Below are 25,750 nucleotides of genomic sequence, written 5' to 3'. Positions count from 1 at the left end.
CGTACGATCTGATTTGAAAATTTATCTATTTGATTCTCATCTCTTACTAATTTCATTTCAATATTCTGGCGCCTTTCTGCCGATTTATTAACACCTATCACATTCCCGTTGACTCGCGTCCTATTCATGGCCGGTTTATTTTGCAATTTCCGGACCTGAGATGCGGAGAAACACAGTTTCCCGATCTCCCATTATACTGGTTTATTTCGCCAGGTGCTGGTCCCTCAAATCTACGTTCTTGGTGTTAGTCGCTGTCACGGAAGTATCCGGTTCCATTGACCATCTGAAATTTATCATTGGATGTTTTTCTGTTACCGTTTCCCTTATCAAAACTGCTGTTTGCCTTCAGTTCATAACTTCCATGATAATTTTCATAGTAATCACTCGGACTGTAGTTATGATTTCCACTTTGAAAACTATTTGTATGCTTACTTGGCGGTTTAAATTTCAACGCCCGTTATAATTTTTCTACAAAGTCCAAAATTTCCTCGATTGAGTTGCTAGGACCGTGCACTAGATCCCACTGAAAATTTTCAAGTAACCGCCTTTTCAACATCGAAATTTCAACGCCCGTTATAATTTTTCTACAAAGTCCAAAATTTCCTCGATTGAGTTGCTAGGACCGTGCACTAGATCCCACTGAAAATTTTCAAGTAACCGCCTTTTCAACATCGAAATTTCAGTAAGTATACCCAATGGACGTTCACATGCATTAGTCTCGCAAATTAACGTTCACGAAATTCTCGCTTCGACCCCTTCCTGTATTTAAATGTTGGCCCGTTCAGAAACTAATTTTGGAGTCGCGTTTGCTTCGCTTCACTCCAGAACTTGTTCAGGAACCTGCTTTCAAATATTTCGTAGGTAGTGAACTTATCACTGTGTATATTTACCCACAACTGCAGCTCACCTTCCAAATGTCTGTTCACGAGTTTTATCTTCACCTCGTCGGACATTCCGCTTACAAAACCAAAAGGTTCAAATGGCCCTGAGCACTATGAGACTTAACTGCTGAGGTCATCAGTCCCCTAGAACTTAGAACCACTTAAACCTAAATAACCTAAGGACATCACACACATCCATGCCCGAGACAGGATTCGAACCTGCGACCGTAGCGGTCGCGCGGTTCCCGACTGTAGCGCCTAGAACCGCTCGGCCACTCCGGCCGGCTTACAAAACCATCCCAGTATGATGCTAGAAAATTACTGGATGTATTTCCCGTCGTCTCGAAAAAATTTGACCTGTCCTGAGTTCATCCCCGGAACATAGATCACTGTAGAGATTTGATGTGCAGCCGAAGAATCCATTTCGCTTTTTATTTCAGTGAGATTGCTTTTTAACTTCACTATTTTCAGTTTTAATGCCAGATTCTACTTGTTCCTTTATTTTATCTATTTCTTTCTCCCCTTTACCTATTCGAACGGATAAGTTGCTAAAAGCCTGCGTCATCTCAGCCTTTAGAGCATCTTGCTTACTCACACAATTTCTTACGTTGCCTCCCAGATCTGCCTGCTACTTCCCCACCTTATCACTTAAGTTTTTTCCCGCTTGATCTACCTTTGAGTCAAGTGTCTCAACTTTACCAAAAATTTTGACCATTTCTTCCCGAATGGTTTTTAATTTTCCTTCTATCAATTTCTGGATTCCACTAGCATTTTACCTACTTCGTCGTTCACAACTGAAGCTATTTGGGATTGAACCGAATCAGTTTTTAAATTTACGTCACCCAATTTAACAGAATCAATTTTGGATCCCAATCCTGTCATCATTTGCATTAATTGCGACGTCATGACTCCCCCAAATTAATCTCCCTTGCCTGATTTCGGGCTATTTGCCGTACTAAAGTTACTGCCAATCACCCTCTCCCGCTCCGACATTGGGCTAAGCGGCTCGCTAGTATTTTCAGACCCACACAAACTGGCCGACTGCTTAATATTAGCGACGTCAATTATCAGCGACTGAACTACGGAATCATACATAATCTCACTACCAGCGGAGGTACTTAGCTTTGTCGTGCTGGATCCTTCTGTCATGGTATTGTTGTCGGTGTTGCAGTTGATGCCGACGCTCATGATCGTGTGGCCTCTGTTGTGGTGCTGCAACCGCCGCTGCGCGATGAATAGCCGTTGAAGATGCCGCTGCTGTCTGGAACCAAATGGTTTCGATGTCGCCTCTTCATCTGCGTTACTTTTTTTGTCACTCCTAACCACAGCTAAAGTCGGTGCACAAAACTGTTGCAGAATTCGTAGCTAAGAACCACCACGCAAACTGCCACAGCCGTGGGACATAGGTCAGAGAATATCTTTAACTGTGAGAATTACAATTGTAGTTTCACCACTATTAAAGAAACCTAATATTCAGTCCTGAACCAATCTCACATTAAACTTTTGTGGAAGATCCTGCCAATCGAAGTTAATATAATACTTTTGGAGACACTTTGCAGAATTCAAATCCAATTCCAAACTTTCCAGAGTTCATATTCCGCAACTAACATATTCCCAAATCCAACCCTATTCCAACACTTTGCAGGATTCTTATCTCTCAAGTAACACTATCCAAATTCCTATCCCGGATGAGCCCCCAATTGCGAGCTAACATCCCAAAGATCTTCGGGCTCATGTGCGGTTCCTCTTCGTTGTGATGTCTTGGCTCAAACTCGAGTATGGGTTGAATCGCACGTGTCGCATTACACGCCCTAAATTATAGACTTGTGACCGTTTGATTAAATTGTCTGGCTGATGATAAGTTTGTGAAATACAAAGTTAACATAACATATAAAAACAGTAATAATAATATCTGGAACCAAATTAACAGCTCATAAATTATGTAGGCCACACAGCTACGACTGGTTAGAATAATGTTTATTCAGAAGGCAAACCAATAACGAAAGTGGTCCATTTAGAGTTACTGTTACACTCGAGCGCACATCGATTTAACACAGTTCGATCACTCACAATCTCTTCGCGAAACACAAGTTATTTACGCGTAAAGTAGGAGTTCACACCAGGCACGCGGCTGCTCACGACTAAGAGAATAAGTCCCGCGATACCACACAACGCGAAATTTTCTTATTCGTTTCACTTCCTAGCTGCCTAAAGACCGACTGTCCGCTTTTGCGTCTCAGTTCGAACTGTCCCTCTTCGCGTCTCCAGCCGAACTGTCCGCTTCCGCGTCTGCACCAGCATTGTCCCTCTGCCCGTCCCCGGCCACACTTCCCCCCGCGACGAAAATCCTCAAATGGTTCAAATGGCTCTGAGCACTATGGGACTTAAAAGCGGAGGTCATCAGTCCCTTAGAACTTACAACTACTTAAACCTAACTAACCTAAGGACATCACACACATCCATGCCCGAATATCCTCGCTCAACTGGCTAGGGCAGTTCACTTTCATGAAGCCGTCCATCTGATTGGCTGCAGCTTGTTCTAAATTATTTTACATTTTAACATATTTAAATAATCAAAGCTTCATCTCTTTCGCGTTCTAAATAAAGTAACAAAAATATCCATTACCTAATAATTGTTAAATTATTTTACATAAAACCAATAGAATGTGCTTTTTAGCTTTGAATGTCACGGCCAGTAGCCGTGGACCACTGTGCTTTCTGATCAATAAATAAAGAACTAAGGTAACTTTTATGCACTAAATTTTACAACAAATGTTCTATTACCTAATGATTCAATAACATGTCATGCCTTCATCGTTCAGCGTGTTTTATGTGGAGAAAATGATTAACTGAAAATACTGATAATTTAAAGTAATTATATATTTAAAACAAATAAAGTTACAAAGTTGATATGTACAACATTTGTCATTTTAATGATGCGCTTCTATATGAAATGTCGATAGTTAAGATCGACCAAAGCGTTCAGATTTTAGCATTCAGGTCTTTTTTACCAAACTTGTTAATTTCACTCTACCAGTAAATACTAACATATTATAGATATGATTAATATTCAAGTTTTATTGATATCACCACGAAATCTTACGAAGGATGGTAGGTTCTCGTCTGTTTCAATCGCACACTGCATCGCTTAGGCCTCAATAGACAATAGACGCCTGTGAATTTCCCCATCTCGTGGTGAATCTGCGCCCTTTGTGGCACACGGGCCTGGACGACAGCTCCTGTAGGCTGACTGTTTCGGCTATGTACTTAAATGAGAGTGAAATGCTCATTAACTCACACGCTCCAGCATCCACCATACAGTCTGGACCCTACACCATCGGACTTTCGTCTCGGACTTTCATCTGTTTTTGCTCTCATTAAGAAATTCTTGGCCGGCCAACGCTTTAGGGCAGATGCGGAAGTCAGCAGTCCACAGACGGCTATACTTTAACAAAAGAGACTTTTACGAAGAGGGCATATTGAAACTTGTTTCGCGTTTCCCGGCGCGAAACATATTTGTTGACTGAGACGAGCTTCAGCCTTTGTTACTTTATGAACGGTGGTCACCAGTAGGGGAGCAACTGACAAAAGCGACGGATATTTCCCTGCAGCAACAGCGGCATAGTTTCGTCTTCTTTCCACCGCGACGACTTCTTGAGAAGTTAGGTCTGACTGTGCTCTTTTCCTGTGTGTATCCCGTTGTCTTGTGAATTCTCGGCGTATTACGTTCAGAGCTGTGATGATCACCACGGTAAATACATGCAGGAGGAAGGCGCTTATCACGATCAGCACTCAATGTGGCTCTCCACAAGGGAAAAGTCTAATAGGCTTGTTACGCCACAGATTACTTCCGTGTTCAAATCTCGCACAGTTCAGGCATTGGAAGTCGGATGGTACGAACAGCTTCACCTACCCTCTGAATCCATGAACAGAAACGGAATCTCGATTTTTTTTTAATTTACTTCTATCAACCCTAAATTCGCAATATTGCTCTAAAGCCACATTAGAATTGGGAAATGTATTCTGCAACATCTTGCAAGTTTCGTACTTGGAAGGGCAGGGGTGCTTCCAAGCAATGTTCAAGTTGTCATACACAACGATATCCTGTTGTCTCTGATAAAGAAGTTTCTGAACAGCGTGCACCTTGTTAGACAGCCCGCGAATACTTCAGTTACAAACAATGAATAACTGTGCACTAGAAATAAGGGTGGATTTTTCAAAGTGTCCAATGTAACAATTAGGAATGAGTGGAAGGACGGTTGGCCCAACAACATGCTGTCCAGAAACCTCCCCACACGTGCTGAAAGCCCTGAACACGAGTGGCACGACAGTTTTCGTCTGGCCAGACACGACTGTTTCATGAATTCAAGACGACTACGGAGTGAACTTAAATTCGATGATTATAAAGAATCCACCACGATTGCAAATAGAAACCGTATGTTGAGCTAGGTTTCGGCGCGGATAACGACGCCTTCTGAACACACTAAAACTAAAAACTGCCTAAAGAGGCATGGTCCAACATTAACACAGAACGCCCAAAAGGGCAGTTTGTAGTTTTAGTGTGTTCCGAAGAAGGCGTGGTTATCCGCGCCGAAACCTAGCTCAACATCCGGTTTCTATTTGCAATCGAGGCAGATTCTTTATAATCATTAAACTATTCACGATTGTTGACGGGCTGAAATGTTAAAAGTTCTGAACTTACATTCGTCTGTAAACCTAGCTCGACATGGAAACAAGGGTGTGTCGATAGAGCAGAGCAGGAATCATGTGCAGCAGGCAAGGCGTTGTGGAAAATCAGCTGGACCCCATAGTATGTACCCTTAGTAAGAGGTACGAATGTTATTGTTGCTCATGTAAAACGTCCCAGACGATACCGTGATTTGTACCCATTTCACGCGCAAATATCCGATTGCATGTTGATGGGGTCTCTGCAACGTGATGTGGTTGTGGCCACCTGTATTTAATTGTTCTAGAAGCTCGCCTTGATGCAGTTTGAAACACATGAAGTAGCATATGGTACAAAAGTGGAGAGAGGTACAAGCGACAGATGGTACAGTATGTACCAGTCCCTTGGGAGAGTCCGCCAGTTGTACGGAACTTGCTTGTGAGTGCTAGGCGCCATAACACCTAACTTTCCTTATTAATTATTTTATACGTTTCATTGTATTTAACCCAGATTTTCGTATGACAATCTCTCATGATTACCATACGAGTCTATCGTTTTTCTTTATTAAAATTCACTAGTTTTGAGAAACATAAGAATAACGATATTGCAACCGAAGTGCTTAAGACACTTTCGGGTCACTTTGGCGCGCCTGGGAGACGAAGTTCTTTAGTGGCGCTAGTCAGAGCCGGACATGTATCTCTGTTTCGGACGGACATATCGTACTCTACCGGCAGTGAATAGAAACTTACCACATAAATAAGTAATCTATGTCGAGTTTTGTAAAAGACTCTGTAAATGTGTGAAAATTTATATAACCACCAAACAGGGAACATTAACGAGAAGTGTGGCCTACCATCATTGTCAGTACTACAGATCTTGCCCTATGTAGATAGAGAGTTTAACCTGGGCATGTGGCATCCCATAAAAAGCACAATCACAGGTTAAAGGTAACAGCGTATGAGCCTCCGCCGAAGAAGATTCCACAAGTGACGAGCTGTCTCCTGCGCTGGACACACAATTTTAGAAGACGACAAGCTGGTGGAAAGTAAGGTTAGAGACTCTTATTCAACGTCTCCAGAGTTCTCCTGCTTCCATATATGACTCCCAAAGCACACAAAAATTATATATGGAATCGTGCATTTAAAGAAGAGCTTACTATCCGTTGACGAGAACTGAGAACTGGGTAGACGTGAAAGTCATAGTGAGAAAAGTGGACTATAATGATTACCATAAAATGCCTGCATTAGTCATGTATGAACAGTGAAAAAGATGAAAAGAGACACTGTGTCAGCCTTGGAATTATATCCTGTTTGAAATTTTGTAAGTTTCTTTGGACTGTTAGACAATAAAATTTATAAATGGCTTTATGCAATCCGCGTCGCGTAGTTGAAAGTGAAAACGCGAAAATGCAAATCGAAGTATAAAGTTATAAGTGTATGCGCGGTCCTAAGGGATTACGTTTAATTCACTGCTACGAGAAACAACGCTTCAGGGAGCAGTTAGCAGAGTAGCGTACAGCAGGCGAGGTGGGTGACACGAAAGCAACACCTTCGCCACCACCAACTGCAGTCCAACGTCAGCGAGCGGCGACAAAAATAATGCGGCGAGCAGCAGCATCGCACCGGAGAATAAGATAGCATGCACGATAATCACCTTACAGCTAGTGAGAAGATGCTATGATTGACAACCATAGGGGTTTTTAAGAATATTGTTAAATTGTTTCGTAATGATTTATTTAATACAAAATGTCAGGGGAAAGCAAATTGTGGTACAATCTTAGAAGTAGAGAGACATTGCACCTCACAGTAATGAAATGATACAACTAAAGATGAAAGCAGACAAAATCAAATGGATGATAGCTATCTACCACAATCGTCTAATGTAGAAACTGAAGTTTTTCCAGAAAACGTAATTTCAGATAGCAGCATAAGGAAAATGAGAGAGGTGGATTCTGATGTAGAAGACACGAATGTTAATAAGTTAACTAAGGTGTATGGTAATGTCAGTGGTGATGACTCTGACACTGTCACGAACCAGCAATTAACAAATAGATTAAGGCATAGAACAGCATCAGCTGATACATTTCCTTCACAAGATAAAAATAAAAGTTTGGTTGGAATGTTAATGGAGTTAGTATCTTTGCAAGAAGAATTAAAAATTAGACTATGAGAAAAGATAGAAAAGGTGCAAAAATTACTTGCTGATAAAATAGAAGCAACAAAGAGGAGACAGCAAAAACTAATCGTAGGTTTAAACATTTAGAGACCAGAGTTGATTTTCATGAAACTAGGATAGGAGCTTGCGAGAAAAAAATTGAACATGAAAGTAAAGAATGGGGTCGGTGTAAGCAAGGGGTTCATCATAAGACTGATGATGAAGCAATGAAAATAAATGATCTCATGCAAGCTCAAGATACTTTTGCATTTTCAATTTCGGATGAAGTCATAAAATTGAGTAATGATCAGAGTAAAATAAACAAAATTTGCAAAGGCACCCATGAAAGGCAAAACAAAGAAGTCACACACTTAAAAGACGAAAATGCAGTCATTAGCGGTAAACCATCACAAATAGAATCTGCTTGTAGCGGTAACACAAATACGATTCAGGGTCGTTTGAGAGAAATAGAACATAAGGTAGAAAACATACCTCATATAAGTGAGGTGAGTAAAAATATATATAATATGGAAATTGTGTTAAAACAGAAACTCGAAGCATGATTTGAACAGGAAAAACGTAAGGTGTTCATATTAATGGAGTAACGAGTAATGCCAATGCTTACAAATCTCATAACTTTTCTAGTAAAGGTAATATGCATCCTGTTGCTTTCACTCGTCAGTTTGAGGGCATCATACCTGACAACATGACAGAACAGCAGAAAATCAAATTTGTAGCCATTGGTTTTGAAGGGGACGCAGTATCATGGGCAACAGGAGCCAGTAACACATGTTAAACATACCAAGCATTTGCTAGAGCCTTCTTAAAGCAATACTGGTCCACAAGTACACGAAATAGTATAAGAACAGAAATATTTGGAGCCAACAGCTTTGAAAACAGTGGATGCGGTGGTTATAAGGAGTTCTTTCAACACTACCGGGGAAAGAACCAGTATTTAACTGATCCTTTTCATGAATAAGACCTAGTAGAAATAATAGTTCTTAATCAAAATATCCACGGGTGTACTGCCGGTCTACAGTGTCCAACGGGCACAATAGTTCGGCGATCATACATGTCGCCATCATCAGGTGAACTGACGGACTGAGCTCCTGTGAACGTGCCGGCACGGAGATCCGTACACTATGGCTGCTCAGGGGGAACTGGGTTCGGTCGTGGCGGTGGCCGATTTAAATTCACTCCGCCGTCCGCGCCCCGCGCCACGGTCGCGCGGTGAAACAGATTGCGATGGCGTCTGAGATGACGTCGGTGTGATGGCTCTGTCCGCCGTGGTCGTCACAACTATACATTTGCTCGATTTACTCTTGATTAACCCAATCGCTGGTTCCCAAGCCTTGCTAAGATTATAGCCACAGTCACGGTTTATGAGGTCGTCATTGGTGCGAATTTCGATGGCCTCTCTAACAACGCTGTCCCAGTATCTCGACGTCTGTACCAGAATCCTCGTGCGTTCATACTCCATAGCGTGATTTTCCGACAAACAATGTTCAGCGACCGCCGACTTGCTCGGATACATCAGTCGAGTGTGCCTCTGGTATTCACGGCATCGATCCTCGACGGTACGCATCGTCTGACCAATATACGACTTGCCACATTGACACGGAATCTGGTACACGCCGGCCTTCCTCAAACCGAGGTCATCTTTGGCGCTCCCCACCAGTGCACGAGTTTTATTCGGAGGACAAAACACAGTTCCGACCCGGTGTTTCTTCAAAATGCGGGCGATTTTCCCCGAGAGTGCGCCTGTATATGGGATAAACGCAGTGCCTACCTCCTCCCTCGTGATTTCATCCATCTCCACAGGTTGTGCTGTAGTGGGTGGGCGGAGAGCACGTTGAATCTGCCACTCTGAGTACCCATTTTTTCGAAATACAGTTCTCAGATGTTCCTCTTCCTGGGGTAGACTCTCTGCGTCAGAGATAGTGCGCGCCCTATGTACTAGAGTTTTAAGCACCCCATTCCTCTGTGAAGGGTGGTGGCAGCTGTCTGCGTGCAAATATAGATCAGTGTGCGTTGTCTTCCGATACACTCCATGTACTAGAGTTTTAAGCACCCCATTCCTCTGTGAAGGGTGGTGGCAGCTGTCCGCGTGCAAATATAGATCAGTGTGCATTGTCTTCCGATACACTCCATGTACTAGAGTTTTAAGCACCCCATTCCTCTGTGAAGGGTGGTGGCAGCTGTCTGCGTGCAAATACAGATCAGTGTGCGTTGTCTTCCGATACACCCCATGGCCTAGGGTGCCGTCAGGCCTTCTCTTGACCAAGACGTCAAGGAAAGTAGGTTTACCCTCCTCCGTTTCAGTCTCCATAGTGAATTTGATGTTGGGGTGTATGGAGTTTAGATGTGTAAGGAAGTTAAGGAGTTTATCCATACCATGTGGCCCGATGACGAACGTGTCGTCCACGTAACGGAAACAGCAAGTAGGTTTCCATTCGGATGACGACAGGGCTTCCTCCTCGAAGTTCTCCATGTACAAATTCGCTACCACCGGTGAGAGTGAGCTACCCATGGCGACTCCCTCCGTTTGTTCGTAGTATTCTCCATTAAAAAGAAAATACGTGGAAGTCAAGACATGCCTAAAAAGTTCAGTGATCTTCTCATCAAACTTCTGACTAATCAATTCTATTGACTCTCGCAGCCGATGAAGTCAAATATCACTAGTAACGAGAGGGCGGCCATTCGTGGTCTGAGGGAGCGCTCTGTAATTGTTGTCTTACCGGCTGACAAAGGCAATGCAGTTGTTGTCCCCCATAAGGACTACACTGATAAGATGCACAGCCTGCTAAATGAAGATTCTTACCGGAAGATCAGCGTTGACCCTACAAAGAAAGTGGACAACAAGACCAGGTCGCTTCTCAAGGACGCAGATTTACCGGAGGTTGACGCTAAGAAATTGTTACCCCAAGGTCCGGTACCGCCGAACTCGTACGGGACTTGGTAGATTAATCTGCCACGAGTAATGAGTATGATGGGCAAACATCTATTTGGCGCACTACGAATGTAGTGTTGTGGACATGTTGGGAATGTGGATCTCGCGGGGAGCGTGCAAGGGATAAGTCCCTGCAGACGCACTATCCTCTGTGCCCGCGGTGGCTCAGATGGATAGAGCGTCTGCCATGTAAGCAGGAGATCCCGGGTTCGAGTCCCGGTCGGGGCACACCTTTTCAGCATGTCCCCAATGAAGTGTATCAACGCCTGCTTGCAGCTAGGGTGTCTATTTAATTATCATTTCATTTTCGAGCAAAGCTGCATGGTCATCGACGGTAACTGTACTTTCGGGAACAGATACTACCGTCATATATAGTTAAAAATATGGGTTCCCGGCCTTTGACCTTCTTGTGCGAACGCACACGCTATGCCCGAACTCGTACGGGACTTGGTAGATTAATCTGCCACGAGTAATGAGTATGATGGGCAAACATCTATTAGGCGCACTACGAATGTAGTGTTGTGGACATGTTGGGAATGTGGATCTCGCGGGGAGCGTGCAAGGGATAAGTCCCTGCAGACGCACTATCCTCTGTGCCCGCGGTGGCTCAGATGGATAGAGCGTCTGCCACGTAAGCAGGAGATCCCAGGTTCGAGTCCCGGTCGGGGCACACATTTTCAACATATCCCCAATGAAGTGTATCAACGCCTGCTTGCAGCTAGGGTGTCTAATTAATTATCATTTCATTTTCGAGCAAAGCTGCATGGTCATCGACGGTAACTGTACTTTCGGGAACAGATACTACCGTCATATATAGTTAAAATAATGTGTTATTAGGTAAAAGTGGACGGCAGTGCAATGATATTAGATAAATCCGTGTGTTGTGTAAAGATGGACAGTGTTGCACCGACGGCATTTACAGTTTAGTTTTTATCTTCATATAAACATCAATAAGTGTAGTGAGTGTTTGTGAAGAGATTTAATGGTCCAGATGTCGATGTTTATTGTGGAATAACAAGACTACAGTAAATTTAAACGATTGCTATATGCTGAAAACCATATATGATATTGTGTGGCAAGAAGAAGTTCATGATGTAATGAGCGCTTAGTTAAGGGATTTTCATAGAATTAAGACGAGAAAGTACATTTTTAGCATTAATAAGTCAATGGTTCTGGTTAACTGGGTTGATATTTTAGGTTCAACGATTTCCCAGTAGCGGTATTTTTAAAGAATTTCCATGAATGAGAGAGTAGGGGAGCTACTGAGAGATGGAAACATTTTTTTTTCAAATTTGGGGCAAAATTTTCTCATTTGAAAACTTGCTGGTTGTCTTCGAGAACAAGCCAATTTTGGAAATCGAACAAGGAGAGAGATGTATGGTATTCACGGCTGTGGCCGCCAGTAACTTATTTTGTTAGAAGCTCGCCTTGTTGCAGCTTGATACACTTCAAGTAGCTTATGGTACAAAAGTGGAGTGAGGTACAAGCGACAGATGGTGCAGTATGTACCGTTCCCGTGGGAGAGCCCGCCAGTTGTACTGAACTTGCTTCTGATCGGTCGCCACATTCGGGTGCTATGCACCAAAACACCAACTTCTCTTATTATTTATTTACATACGTTTCATCGTATTTAAACCCAGTTTTTAGTATAACAGACCCTCATGGTTACCCTACAAGTCTATCGTTTTTGTTTATTAAATTTCACTAGTTTTGAGAAACTTAAGAGTAACTCTATTGCAACCAAAGTGCCTAAGACACTCCCGGGTCGCTGTGTCGCACCTGGAAGACGAAGTACTCCGGCTGCACTAGTCACTGCGTCTCGGGCGTTCTTAAGAGCCGGACTGTATCTCTGTTTCGGGCGGACATGTCGTACTCTGTATCGGAAGTGGATAGAAAAATTATCTTACAATTCAGAAAGGTATGTCGAGTGCTGTAAAATGTGTGAATATTTAAATAATAACCAACCAGGAAATAGTAATGAGAAGTGTCGCCTACCATCATTGTCAGTACTACTTATCTTGCTCTCTGGAGATACAGAGGCTAACCTGGGCAAGTGGCATCCCATAAAAAGCACAATCACAGGTTCAAGTTAACAGTGTAGCAGCCTCCGCCGCAGAAGATCCCATGACCAACGAGCTTCTCCTGCGCTGTGGACACAACTTTAGAAGACGACAGGTAGGTGGAAAGAACGGTTAGAGACTCTTATTCAACCTCTCCACAACTCTCCAGCTTTCGGATCTGACTTCCTAAAGCTTCCAGTATTCCGATCTGACTTCCCAAGAACACGTAATTTATAGGGATACGGTACATTTTCCCCAAATTCGGGGGTGCGGCGTTGCCTTGGGGAACCATAATTCTGCCTCCACGAGGTGAAGATATCTGTTTTTCGGAGCCACTGCGTAATTTGGATAAAAAGTTTGTACTATGGCGTACTGTTTTGCTGAATACGTTTATGATATATCCGAGTAGCAGCGCTTCAGTTAACTTGAGCTTCGCCATACACAATGAGCATGTCTGTCTGTTCGGAAAACCGGTACGGAAACATGTTTACTGTGTGGGAGACGCACCGGAACTGAGCAGGTCTTGCAGCAAGGCAGACTTAGGTGTCATCAGTTTACCGTCTGACGTAGTACACGTCATACTTTCTGCCCTGCTGCATACCAGGACGGGCCACTCAGAAACTTTTTCTCTTACTCTCAGCACACGTGGAAGCGTTACACATCTCACCTGAAAGAGCCGTAGAACGGAAGCGGTACGTTTCCGGAGATGGGTTCCTGTTCCAAATATTATGTATTCATTCCCCTCTAAAAGTCATGTAAGTTTGTAACGGGAATTTCCTAACATCCTGCAGTCACAGTTATGCGACTGTATTCGTGACTTCTTCTCAGAAATATTATGTCTCCATGTTCGTCGTCAAATAAGTGGTGTCTAGGAAGCCAGCTCAGTAGGTTTGCTAGACAAACATTCAAACAAATTGTATTAATGTGTTTTATTAGAAAATGAAAAGAGAAAATATTTTACTTCTGCAATTACACAGATGTGCCGCAAGCAAAGGGCGACGTACGAAATAATGAACCTTCTTCAGTATAAACAATTCCTAGTCTGTGATACATAGTGTGTACAAGTGAAGTAACCAGAGTTCACGCTAGTCTTGAAGCTGCAATGCAACTGGGGCGTCACTAATCGGTCGTGGCGCTAATGTACTCTTCGCATAGGTGCCACTGCTGTCCCATTGTCGTCCTGGAGAGGGGTTGGTCAGAGTGTGATTGGTTGACGTCTTTTCACAGCCATCTCCTCTCTCTGACGTGCCGGCACTTGACATTACGAGGTAACATTGCTCCACCCTCCCCCCCCCCCACCCGCCCCCCAAAACGACGCTCCGTCGTCCTATAAGGAGCACGATAACGGGAGGGGAAGCAGAGGAGCGTGGATGCTGCGATAGACCGGAAGCTGTGGCTCCAGGGGACGTCATACTGCCATATGACCTTCTCTCTGGTGGAAACGTCCCCCGAAAAACGACCAGAAGTGTACGTGTACATCTCCTGAGGCCCATACCACGATGGCGAAGGCTTCGGCTGCTGCGGCATAGGTGGGTCCAGCTCCAACTGCTGGACGAGAGGAGTCGGAGGAGGCGAAGGATCCGTCTCCAAGGGGTCGTCCCAAGGTGTCGTGATGACATCCTCTTTAGCCGCATTGTTCTCAGGATCCGTGAACCTGGGGGAAGAGATGACAGTGGCGAATTTTATTGTGATTTCGGCGCTGAAATGAGATACATGCATGCGCCAAGTCGACGAAGAATCTCGCCTCGCGCCCACAGTCTGCTACCGCGAAAAACTCGGAAAAACACAATATCATGGGGCGCGAATGAATATTTGCGGCTTTTCTTCGGCCCCGGATGCTGAGGAGGGTGGAGCAGGTTGGGCAGTGTCCGAAGGCAGCGGCCGTGAAGCAATTTCGCTAGCGGCGGTCCATTTCGGGGATGCGAATGGTAGGAGGCGAGAAACAGTTGCAATGCTTGATCCCTAGTGTGTGCTGTGCGAATTTGGCCATCTGCTGCTTGTGAGTTCTGACAAAACTTTCTGCCTCGCCGTTTCACTGTGGATGGAACGGTAAACTGGTTAGGTGTTATACGCCATTGCATTCACGGAATGTTTCAGATTCTTTTGACGTCAACTAAGGCCATTGTTTGACACGATGACTTCAGGTAAACCTTCGAGGGAAAAAAATAGAGGACAACGTCTGAATCGTGCTACGTGACGTCGACGAGTTCGTTGCAACAGGAAAAGGAAACCTGCTATAAGAGTCAACCACAATCAAACAACGAGTGTTTCAAACGGGTACCACGAAATATATGTGCACACGTTGCCATGGTGATTGTGACTTAGGCGAAGCAGAGAATTTATGAGGCGGAGCAGACTGATTTTCCGCACATGCGAGACACTCTGACGTCATCTCTTCCGTTTCGGAGACCACAATACCCTACCAACTACAATGTCAACGCGTTAACCGTTTCGTAAGAATAATCGCCCAGTTTCCTTGATGAAGTAACAGCAGTACTCCTTTTTTACAAACATTTGGGGATCAAAACAAGTGACACTGTCCTTTCGAACAAGAATCGCACCATGCTGTATAGGCGCACTAGAGTTCTTTATGATATGCAATGAGCAAGGCCAAGATGAGAGAGTGTATTTTAGCACCATGTTCAAGTCTGATGCAGCATCCATGGCCTGTGCAATTTTCCGATAGTTCAGAGGAAAGGACTGATGCAATTCAGAATCGATGTAACGACAAGATGCAGCAGAGGTGTCGAAGTCTGTATCGGAAGATTTGAAAATGCGTCCGCATTACCATGTTGAGCTGTAGGACGATTCATAATCTCGTACTAATATTGAGACAACCACAAAGCCCATCTTTGCAATTTTTCGGCAGTTGGTACAGGAACCGGCTTCGTCGGATGACACAAGGACTACAATGGCTTGTGATCCGTTACTAAGTAGAATTTTCTGACATGCAAATAGTCGTGGAATTTGGTGCCACCATACACAATAGCCAATGCCCCTTTTTTCTATTTGTGAATAGTTACAATAAGCTTTGGACAACAATTCTGATGTGAATGTTCCGATTCCGTAAGGAGAAGCGTCAAATTGAACACAACTGGTTTGTCAGGATCAAATTGAACCAAGTGTCGATCACTGAACAATGCGTCTTTAATGTTTTGAGAGGTTTCTTGGCACTCATTTGCCCAAACACAGAAGACGTTCTTGCGACGCAATCGATGCAATGGAGCTGTGATTTGCGCAACATTCTGTAAGAACCGAATAGAATAGTTCATTTTTCCTAAGATTGACTGCAATCCTGTGACGTTGCAGGAAATGGAGGGTCACGTATGGGTAACAAATTTGATTTAAGATTATGTACCCTTGACTGTTTATGACAACACCAAGATACTGCAGCTCGTGTTTAAAAATCATAATTGTCCAATCTACACTTTAGTCCTGCATCAGATAACACACGGAAAAAAGCACGCAAATTTACGATGTGTTCTTCAGATGTACGACTTGCTACGACAATATCGCCCTAATAATTTGAACAGTTTGGTACTTATGCAGTCAGCTGTTCCAAATGCCGTTGGAAAATGGTGGGTGCGGAGGCAGTGCCAAAAGGCAAACACAAATATCTAAACAAGCCAAAATAAGTGCTCACTACACATACGTTTTGAGATTCTTTATCAAGTGGCATTTGAAGATACGCGTCACGGAAATCAGTCTTTGAAAAGTAGCAACCAGCACCTAATATGTCCATGAGATCCTCTGGATGTGTCAATGGATCAAGTGGCATTTGAAGATACGCGTCACGGAAATCAGTCTTTGAAAAGTAGCGACCAGCACCTAATATGTCCATGAGATCCTCTGGATGTGGCAATGGATAAGTATCAATCACAGTTTGTGGGTTGACTGTAGACTTACCCCGTCAAGACAGAGGCGAATGGGACCTAAAGGTTTGTGGAGCAAAGCCAGTGGACTTGCGCTTCTTCAAGTTGAGCAGCGACGTTGTTCCCAAATGCAATGGGAACAGTTATGGCCTGGCAAAAGTTCGGCCGATCATTGTCTTTCATAGTAATACGTGCAAAACAAAATTGTTAGCTATGCCTAAACCTTCAGCAAAGAGTTCAGGGAATTCATTCGTTGACAACATATTGTCCAGAATTTTATAGCCAAACAAATCAAACGAATCAAGGCCAAATATGTTCTCACAATCGCGTAATTGTAGCGCAGTGAAAATCATAGTTCGCCTATGTAAGCAATACATGGCAGGCAAGGTACATTTTCCGAAAATAGGATTGTCTTGTCCACTATAGGCCATCAGGTGCATTCTCGTTTTAGACAGGCGCGTGGAGCCTAACAGTTCATATGTGTTACGAATCATCAATGTAACAGTGGCACCCTGGCGTTGCACGGAAGAAACTGCTTGCTTGCTGGTTTTGCTAATCCGTGCAGCAGACTGTGAATACACTGCATTGATTACATGGGCCTTGTGACTAGATTTTTGTGATCTGGCAGAATTCTTATGTTTGTTCCATTCCAAACCTACGTATTGTATGAGACATTTCTTGCCACAAGAATAACACTGCGCTAGTCTGGACGGGCAGTTTTGGCGTTTGTGCCGCGAATAGCACCAAGGGCATGGCTTAATTCCGTTCGCCTGTTTAGAGAACTGTTTACGTGGCGTGAGGTGTGCAGGCTGTTGCTAGCTACTGGGCTGGTCGCGAGGCAGGGGGCAAATTGGTGGCTGTTCAGACTTATCGGCCGCTACGGCACCTGAATCATAGTGATCTAGCATTTGCTCTACATTGTTGAAATGATGGTTATGACAGTTTCAGAATCTGTTCTCATAGTCTGACATCAGTTACATTGAACACAATCACATCACGCAACATAACATCTGAATATAAAGTACCACGAGCACATTTGAGTTTGCATTTCTTCTTCATACCCTGCAAATCTGTTACCCACTCTCGATAAGTTTGTTCGACTTTTTCTTGCAACTAAAGAATTGGTAACTAACTGCCGCCAAATTCACTTTGGTCATAATACTTAGAGAATCTGCAATCTGATCACAGGAACGTTCAATCAGAGCGGCGTTATGGAACAATTTTGTGAGTGAGGCGAAAAACTGCACTTCCTGTCGTTGACCCAAAAAATGTAGCTTCACAGTAGCTGGTACTTTGTGAGCAATTATGTGGGCTTCATACTCTTGAAACCACTCGAGCCATACCTCTTCTTTTTCGTTAAACTGGCGAAAAGGTGGTATAGCACTAGGAGCTACAGTTGTTGCATGTGGCGTTGTGTTAGAGGCTTGAATGATTAGTAGCTGCTGTACGGTGTTTAGCAACATGGCTGCGTCTGAAACTGAAACATCTGTGTCAGCTGCGTTGCATACATCGCTTGCAGTTGAGGCGTCTGAGCAGAGGATCGGAGAGGTGAGCTGCTAATTTTGGAATAGGAAAACGCAATAAAGAAACAAAGCAAGCAATAAAAAGAATCACACAGTCAAAAAAAATTTCTGCAACTTCCACCTGAAAACACTAAATAGAAAAAAACACTATAAGAGACACTGTTAAAACTTGTAAACACACCTCTGCAAAGAAAATACAAGACGCTTTTACGCAAGTCGCTAGTCTTGAAGCTGCTATTGAACTGGAGCGTCACCAGTCCGTTGCGGCGCTTATGTCCTCTTCGCATAGGGACCGCTGCAGTCGCGTTATCGTCCTGGTGAGGGGTCGGTCAGCGTGGAACTGGCTGACGTCTTCTCACAGCTATCTGTATCGTTCCCGACTTGAGTGCCGACGCTTCACTTTACGCCGTAACAAGGTAGGTCACAGTTCATAGTAACTGAAAAAAAGTCATCGAGAAATACGTAGGGTTCGCTGGCGTTACTCAAAAAGTGCTATAGACTCTCTGCTGTTCCTAACCTACGAAGGCATCCTGAAAAGCAATGCCTCCGAACTATTTTTGTGAAAACTCGTAAGGCATTATAAGCAGGATAAACGTTATAAACGTTACACATCTTTATTCCCCACGTCTGCGTTCTGCCGATAGAGGGTTCCGAATTGTACGTATAACACGGTGGTGTATAACGTAACCATTTTGTTGCGTGATCGAATTTTAAATTCCAAGAGTTCGTCCACACATAGAGCACCCTCTCCTTCAGGATGATAATGCTAGACCACACACGAGCGCTCCGACTTCAGCAACATTTCGACGGCTTGGGTTCACTGTCCTCAATCAACCTTCATACAATCCCGACATAGTCCCATCCTAGTCTCATCTGTTTCCTAAACTTAAAGAATACCTACGAGGCTTCGCTTTGACAGTGACGAAGCAGTGCAAGCATAGGTGAGGTCATGGCCCGGTCAACATTCTACAGTAGAAGTATCAACACACTGATATCTTCTTGGGAAAAATGTGTTTGTCGCCAGGGTAACTACTACAGAAATAAACAATTGGAAATAAAGAATAAACATGTGGACTGTTCATAATGCATGTTTCATTTAAAAAAATTCTAAGAGTTATCACATAAAAAGTTTGGAGGCATTATTTTTCAAAACGACGTCTTATATGACGTTATCTGACTAACCTTCTTTGAGCGTTTGCAGATGAAACTCTCATTTATCGTCTCGTAAAATCATCAGAAGATCGAAGCCGATAGGAAATTGGTTTGGACAGGATAGGTGTGTGGTGCGAAAAGGGGCAGTTGAATCTTAATAACGAAAAGTTTGAAGTAATCCACATGACTACTGACTTTTGCAGCTGTCGTCCTCTTATTTTTCGTCACAATCATCTTCAATGACCGTCCGTCACGATCACTCAACAAACAATTTACTCCGTAGTGTGATTAAACGCACGGTGTTTTACCGCTTTCCCTGTATAAGGTGTAAATGTTCAACACTATGGATCTTGAAACGCAAAACATATAGGATTCTTTATAATGGGTGAATCCACCACACGAACACCGCCGATTTGTCTACGTTAGAGATGTTCAGCTCCGACATAATGCATTCAGGACTACAAAGAACATTGTTCTGACCACCACTCACACTGGCAACGTGCTGAGACATTACAAAGGTACCGTTCGTAGTCAAATACGGCAGCGCAGCCTGCAGGTTTGGCTGTCATCTGCATTTATGTTCAAGCACGCATTTCTCGTGGTGTTTCTATATTTTTGTCCAACATCACGAATATGAGATGTTCATGAACTTCCACCCATTCTATTCCTCTTATTTTTAGTCACACGCCTCTTCAATAACAGTCTGTCACAATCACTCGGCCGGCCGTTGATGCCGAGCAGTTCTAGGCGCTTCAGTCATGAACCGCGCTGCTGCTACGGTCGCAGCTTCGACTCCTGCCTCGAGCATGGATGTTTGTGATGTCCTTAGGTTCGTTAAGTTTGAGTAGTTCTAAGTCTAGGGGACTGTTGACCTTAGATGATAAGTCCGATAGTGCTCAGAGCCATTTGAACCACTTGAACAATCACTCGACAAACAGTTAAGTCCGTCGTGTCACTCAGCGCACGATGTTTTCCGATTTCCTTGTGTGCTGGAGCAACGAAGGATACCAGGCGATTAGAAAGAAAGCCCAGGTCATTAGCGTCTTCAAAGAGAAATGTTGGAGATATGTACTTAATGAAAGATCTGCATCGCTGACTTCGTTCTGTTAAAGAACTATGGGACTCGATTTGTGCTCACATATCATGGCCTTTTTTCAGAACAGAACACCGAACGAGGTGGCGCAGTGATTAGCACACTGGACTCGCATTCGGGAGCACGACGGTTCAAACCCGCGTCAGGTCATGCTGATTTAGATTTTCCGTCATTCTCCTAAAACGCTTCAGGCAAATGCCGGGATGGTTCCTTCGAAAGGACATTGCCGATTTCATTCCCCATCCTTCCTTAATCCGATGGGATCCATGATCTCGCTTTTTCGTCCCCTCCTCCAAATCAGTCAAGCAGATCGGAAATCTTCTCTTTCGAATCAATTTGGATTGTTGAAACATTAATCTTGTGACCAAAGATCACGCACTGCCGGTAGTAGAGCTGTGAGAATGAGTCGTGACCGAATACACAGCCTGTGTGGATGTGCGATGCGGTGCTCTTTGGTGTAATTGACTGGTAACGTTGACAAGTGTTACTATACTTGTAGGCCTATATCGCATTTCTTGCGCAGCCAGCGAACTTGTAAATAATAAATTTTCTAGTGTATTCTTTGTGTACTATTTGTGAAGCGGATTTCCCGCTTCTTGTGTGTAACTCATGTCCTTCGATTCTATAAGGAGCAAAACTTTGTGGTTCTCCACTGACAAGAGTAAATGACGTGTGTAACCTACGCCTTTGGAAATTCACGACTGCCAGAATGATAATTTCGCTATTTCTGCTGATAATGGTGAGTTCATTCAAACGGATAATGAGAACAACTGCATCTGTGCTAAACTGCATACTTCTGTTATTCTGGACAGAATCTTTTCGAAAACGCAAGGCAAATCTCTATTCCGTCATCGTGGTGATTCTGACAGTACCGTTCATATAAGTACCGCTAACAGCGAGCTAAAAACTATCATGGTGCTATATCTTCCCCAGAGCTAGAGAAGAAGAACTAGATACAGGTACTTTCTATTTATGAGCAGGTACTAATTACCGATTTCTAAAAGTCGTCTAACAGGTACAAGATTCTGTGCTACGGGATTAGGTCCGTAAGAATGTATGTGACGCCCGATATCCCGTCCCACAGCCTCCTTGGCGGTTGCGGGCACACACAATATATGCTCGTTATTCCCCCACATATCATTTGTGCAATGATCCAGGGCAAAAGAGAAAACAGCCCGCCAAGGAGGTTAATTTTAAAAAGTAATACGCAACAGCAGCAAAATTTAGAGGCACAAGGACTGGTTCCTTGAAGTACTGCAGTAGGCACCATCGAGAATACACCCATTAAATCTACTGACCAGTCCTCTAGTTTAGTTGTAGAAGGATTCTCACTCTTGAGTAAGCGACCAGCGAAAAATGAAGTACACGAGATACCAGACAAAGGTCAAAAGGATGAAACCGATACAGACCAGACTGCAACTACTTTAAAGAAAAACAGCTACAGAGTCCATTAACTTCAATTAACAGCAGGAAAACCAACGGGACATGAAGAATGAATGCATTTCTTGTTAATATCAAACAGCAGTAGGGATTTAAATCATGTTTAGAGGATGCAATCCGTCAATATGCTGGCAGTTTCGAAAATGTGGTATACAGCTCAAATAATACACATAGAGCGAAAATAAATAGCTCAAATAAAGAAGAATATAGTATGACCCATTTGGAAGACCAGCAAACAAAACCGTAAAACGAAGGTGGTGTTTAACAGATTACGGGAAAAAATGCGCTGCCTTCATAATTAAAAAACTTGAAGAATTCTGGAAACGGCCATCAAGTCAGCCGGATTTCTTGAAAGCCTCATAGGAAATTCGTACAACAAGCAGAGCTCAACGACGAACACCCACATATATCACTCACACTCTTAAAATTCTCGAAAAACATCCAAATGGCCGTGCGGTTAAAGGCGCTGCAGTCTGGAACCGCAAGACCGCTACGGTCGCAGGTTCGAATCCTGCCTCGGGCATGGATGTTTGTGATGTACTTAGGTTAGTTAGGTTTAACTAGTTCTAAGTTCTAGGGGACTAATGACCTCAGCAGTTGAGTCCCATAGTGCTCAGAGCCATTTTTGAACCATCCAAATGAAAAGAACACCACTACGAAAAAGAGTATGGGAGAACTATAGAAGGACACAGTAAACGCACCAGTCAGCCAAATAAACCACAAAGCTCTAAACTGGAAGCTAGTGTGGTCTAACTTTTCCGACACGACTTTAAGTTCAACGGTGCACTCGGACGCTTAAATGTTTTTGAAGGATCTATTTCGATAGTGTCACGGCGACACCACCCGAGACTCACAGGAAACCCTTACCGTGAACACTGTGGCTAGACTGACAAATGCTATTAAAGACAACAACGGCTGAAATTAATTCCTATGTGAACATTGCGGCCGGCCGGGGAGGCCGAGCGGTTCTAGGTGCTACAGTCTGGAACCGCGCGACCGCTACGGTCGCAGGTTCGAATCCTGTCTCGGGCATGGATGTGTGTGATGTCCTTAGGTTAGTTAGGTTTAAGTAGTTCTGAGTTCTAGGGGACTGATGACCTCAGAAGTTAAGTCCCATAGTGCTCAGAGCCATTTGAACATTGCAGCTTGACTGACACAGCGGTTCAGAAGGCTGTTCAAGAATTCTAAGCTTATGGAAGTGGAATAAATTTAAATGTGCAATGCTATTAACGAGAACAACGGCTGAAATTAACACGAAGAAGGTAAAGTACAGGGGTTTCAAAATGTTTCCGGCTTCAAAGACGAGAACAATCACTTGTATAATTATACTACCCGTCATCAACAATACAGGTGAATCTGTAACGGAATATAAATTATAATTGCCTCAAGAAACCGACAAAATCCTCACTAAGAAATGGAAATACGAAAAATTTGTCACTTTAATAAACTTTTTATAAAAACAAGGATGTTTTAAAATGAAAAATACCAAAAAATTACTATTCAGATGAAGTTTAGAGTTCATGTAGAATTATACATTAGTACCATTATTTCAAATGAAGTAAGAAAATTCTTTAATTATTATATGTTACAAATTAAACAATAACAGAAACATAATAAGAAGGAAACTTGAGTTTAAGAGAAAACAGAAGTCATTGGTTAAATTTAATGAAGAATTACTTAAGGTAAACTGTTTTGAGGAAGTTGGTAGAGCACTTGCCCACGAAAGTCATAGGTCCCGAGTTCATGTCTCGATTCAGCACACCATATTAATCCACCAAAGAGTTGTCTAAGAGAACCAGAGTACCGTAGAGGATGGCGCTCTGGTTGATGGCGTGTTCGATACGGTTCTGAAGTACTGCTCCGAGAACGAAATATGAGCTTTAGGTTTTTGTTACTAAGGCCAGGTTGTCCTATCACAATGACCTTAACATACTTCTTAATGGGATAAAATTATGTGATATACAGGTTACTTAGGGGGTTTATAGGGTGATTATCGTTCGCGATACTTATTAAGTACCCAGTGAATTTAGTTGGAAAACCTGCGAGGATATTCACGAAAAATAGCATTATTAATTTAACATTATTTCAAGGTAACTGAACAATCCTGTCATTTTGTAGAACACTAGTGTGAAAGAGCGCAGTTTACAACACAGACAAACGACTTTAATAAACGCAGGGACAAGTAAGTAAAGCTGAACTTTGAATCAAATCTAGGTAATATTATGAACGTCAAGTCTCATGTCTCTGGCGGGACCAGACAGCACATCTACCGCCCGCAAATCTTCGTGAAACGAAGACTCTCTTGTCCGTGCTGAGAGAAAGATGCCGATCCAATTCCAAGAGTACACTGGAGGCGCGCGTTGCCGCAAGGTCGGCCTGTTCAAACATTCTGCAAACTCGGATCGCGTTCTCTTCAGCAGCGTTCGCTGCTGTGCTTTCGTTCTGACTTCTGAACGTATGAAAAGGAAAAGAATCCACAAATATGAAACGCATTCGATATAGGCACTGATTTGTACGCAATTTCAATTGGAATTCGTTAAAAAAAGACACAAAGGAAAATAAACGATTTTGAGGGGACTACTCTAGGCAATTTTAGACTACGATGATAATCTTACCAGATATTGTAATCGACATGTACTGTGCAAAATTGCCTGATGCTTCAGAAAGATTTTCGAATTCCACAACACTGGAAGTGTGGCACGAAGTTTATATTTTGAAAAGAACAATCTGGTCTAAAGAGATCACTTCCAGCTACCACGCGATACAACAATTTATAACTGGGGCCAGCTTAAAATTTTAGTTTCGATTTCTTTCTTTCTTTCTTCATTCATGTAGAAAATATAACCTTTTGAAATAGGATAAATCTTGGTGAAAACGCGTTATTAAGTCGTATGTTATGACTTATTTTCTCAAAGAATGCTGTGATACCTTGCTACGAACAATATACTCTTCAAAAATCGTCGCTATTACTCGGGACCGTATTTGAAATGCGACGTGGCACACTCAGCAGCGGAAGATGAGTACATAGTAACAGAAGCATCAAAATTCCGGTGTCTCTTAACTCTGTGTGTAGCCCGTTCTACGGGGTGTGGCAGACAGGACTGGCCTCGAAGAGTGGACGTAAACGTGTGCATATAACCACACCCCGTGACGCGCGCTCCATGTGATCCACAACCGTTCAGAGAGAAGCGCGGGCTGTTTCAGTCTGAGTGGAGCAACGCAGAGGGGACGATGGCATCCACAGTGGAGGAACGGGTGTTCGTTGTGGAATGTTAAGTGACACCAAAGTCGTGGAAACGGTGTGGTCATTTGTTTGCTCAGAAGTTTGCTAGTGTGAATGTGCCAGCAAAGAGAGTCTTGCAACGCTTAGTCGGAAATCGACGTCAGACAGGATCTGTTTTGAAGAAGTCAATAAACATTCCGAGAATGGCCTGCACACCAGAAAATTTAGCTGCAGATCACCAGGAAACGCCGCAGAGTCATACCAAATCAACCACACGTCTGTTCAAGAGGCCGGCATATCATGAGGACGAATACTCCACCTGGACGTGCTCATGTTTACCTACCGAGTGCCTTTTCTTCACACGTTACAACCAGCAGATGCTTCTCAGTGTCTCCAGTTTTCTGAGTGGATGTTCGTTAAGATAGCTGTTTGGACATAAATCTGTTCTGTGTGTCAGATGAATCCTGGTTTCACTTGTTATGTCAACCCAAAAAATCACAGGTTGTGGACAGCGGAGGATCCGCATAGCTACCACGAAACACCATTACATAACCAGACGGACGGGTTTTTGTGTGCACGCCGCATTATTCGTTACATCGTTTACCACAAGCTGACTTCTGGATCCTGACATGACGACATTCTGAAGCCATATGTTCTAGCATTAACGGAGGTGGAAAAGGCCTGCAGTTACCTCCTACAGGATTGAGCCACTGCCCATAGATCCAGCCAAACTTGG

At 43.3% G+C, this 25,750-nt stretch overlaps 2 non-coding genes across 2 annotated transcripts; both read left to right on the top strand.

Moving 5' to 3' along the window:
• The first annotated feature begins 10,804 nt into the window (after nucleotides 1-10,804).
• On the top strand, nucleotides 10,805-10,879 carry Trnat-ugu (transfer RNA threonine (anticodon UGU)). Its single transcript has one exon. It is a non-coding gene; the product is annotated as a tRNA-Thr (tRNA).
• A 367-nt stretch (nucleotides 10,880-11,246) lies between these two features.
• Nucleotides 11,247-11,321, top strand: Trnat-cgu (transfer RNA threonine (anticodon CGU)). Its single transcript has one exon. It is a non-coding gene; the product is annotated as a tRNA-Thr (tRNA).
• Nucleotides 11,322-25,750: the final 14,429 nt, after the last annotated feature.

Source organism: Schistocerca nitens, chromosome 9, assembly GCF_023898315.1.
Source record: "Schistocerca nitens isolate TAMUIC-IGC-003100 chromosome 9, iqSchNite1.1, whole genome shotgun sequence".
Taxonomy (NCBI): domain Eukaryota; kingdom Metazoa; phylum Arthropoda; class Insecta; order Orthoptera; family Acrididae; genus Schistocerca; species Schistocerca nitens.
This window is presented reverse-complemented; position numbering and strand designations above follow the sequence as displayed.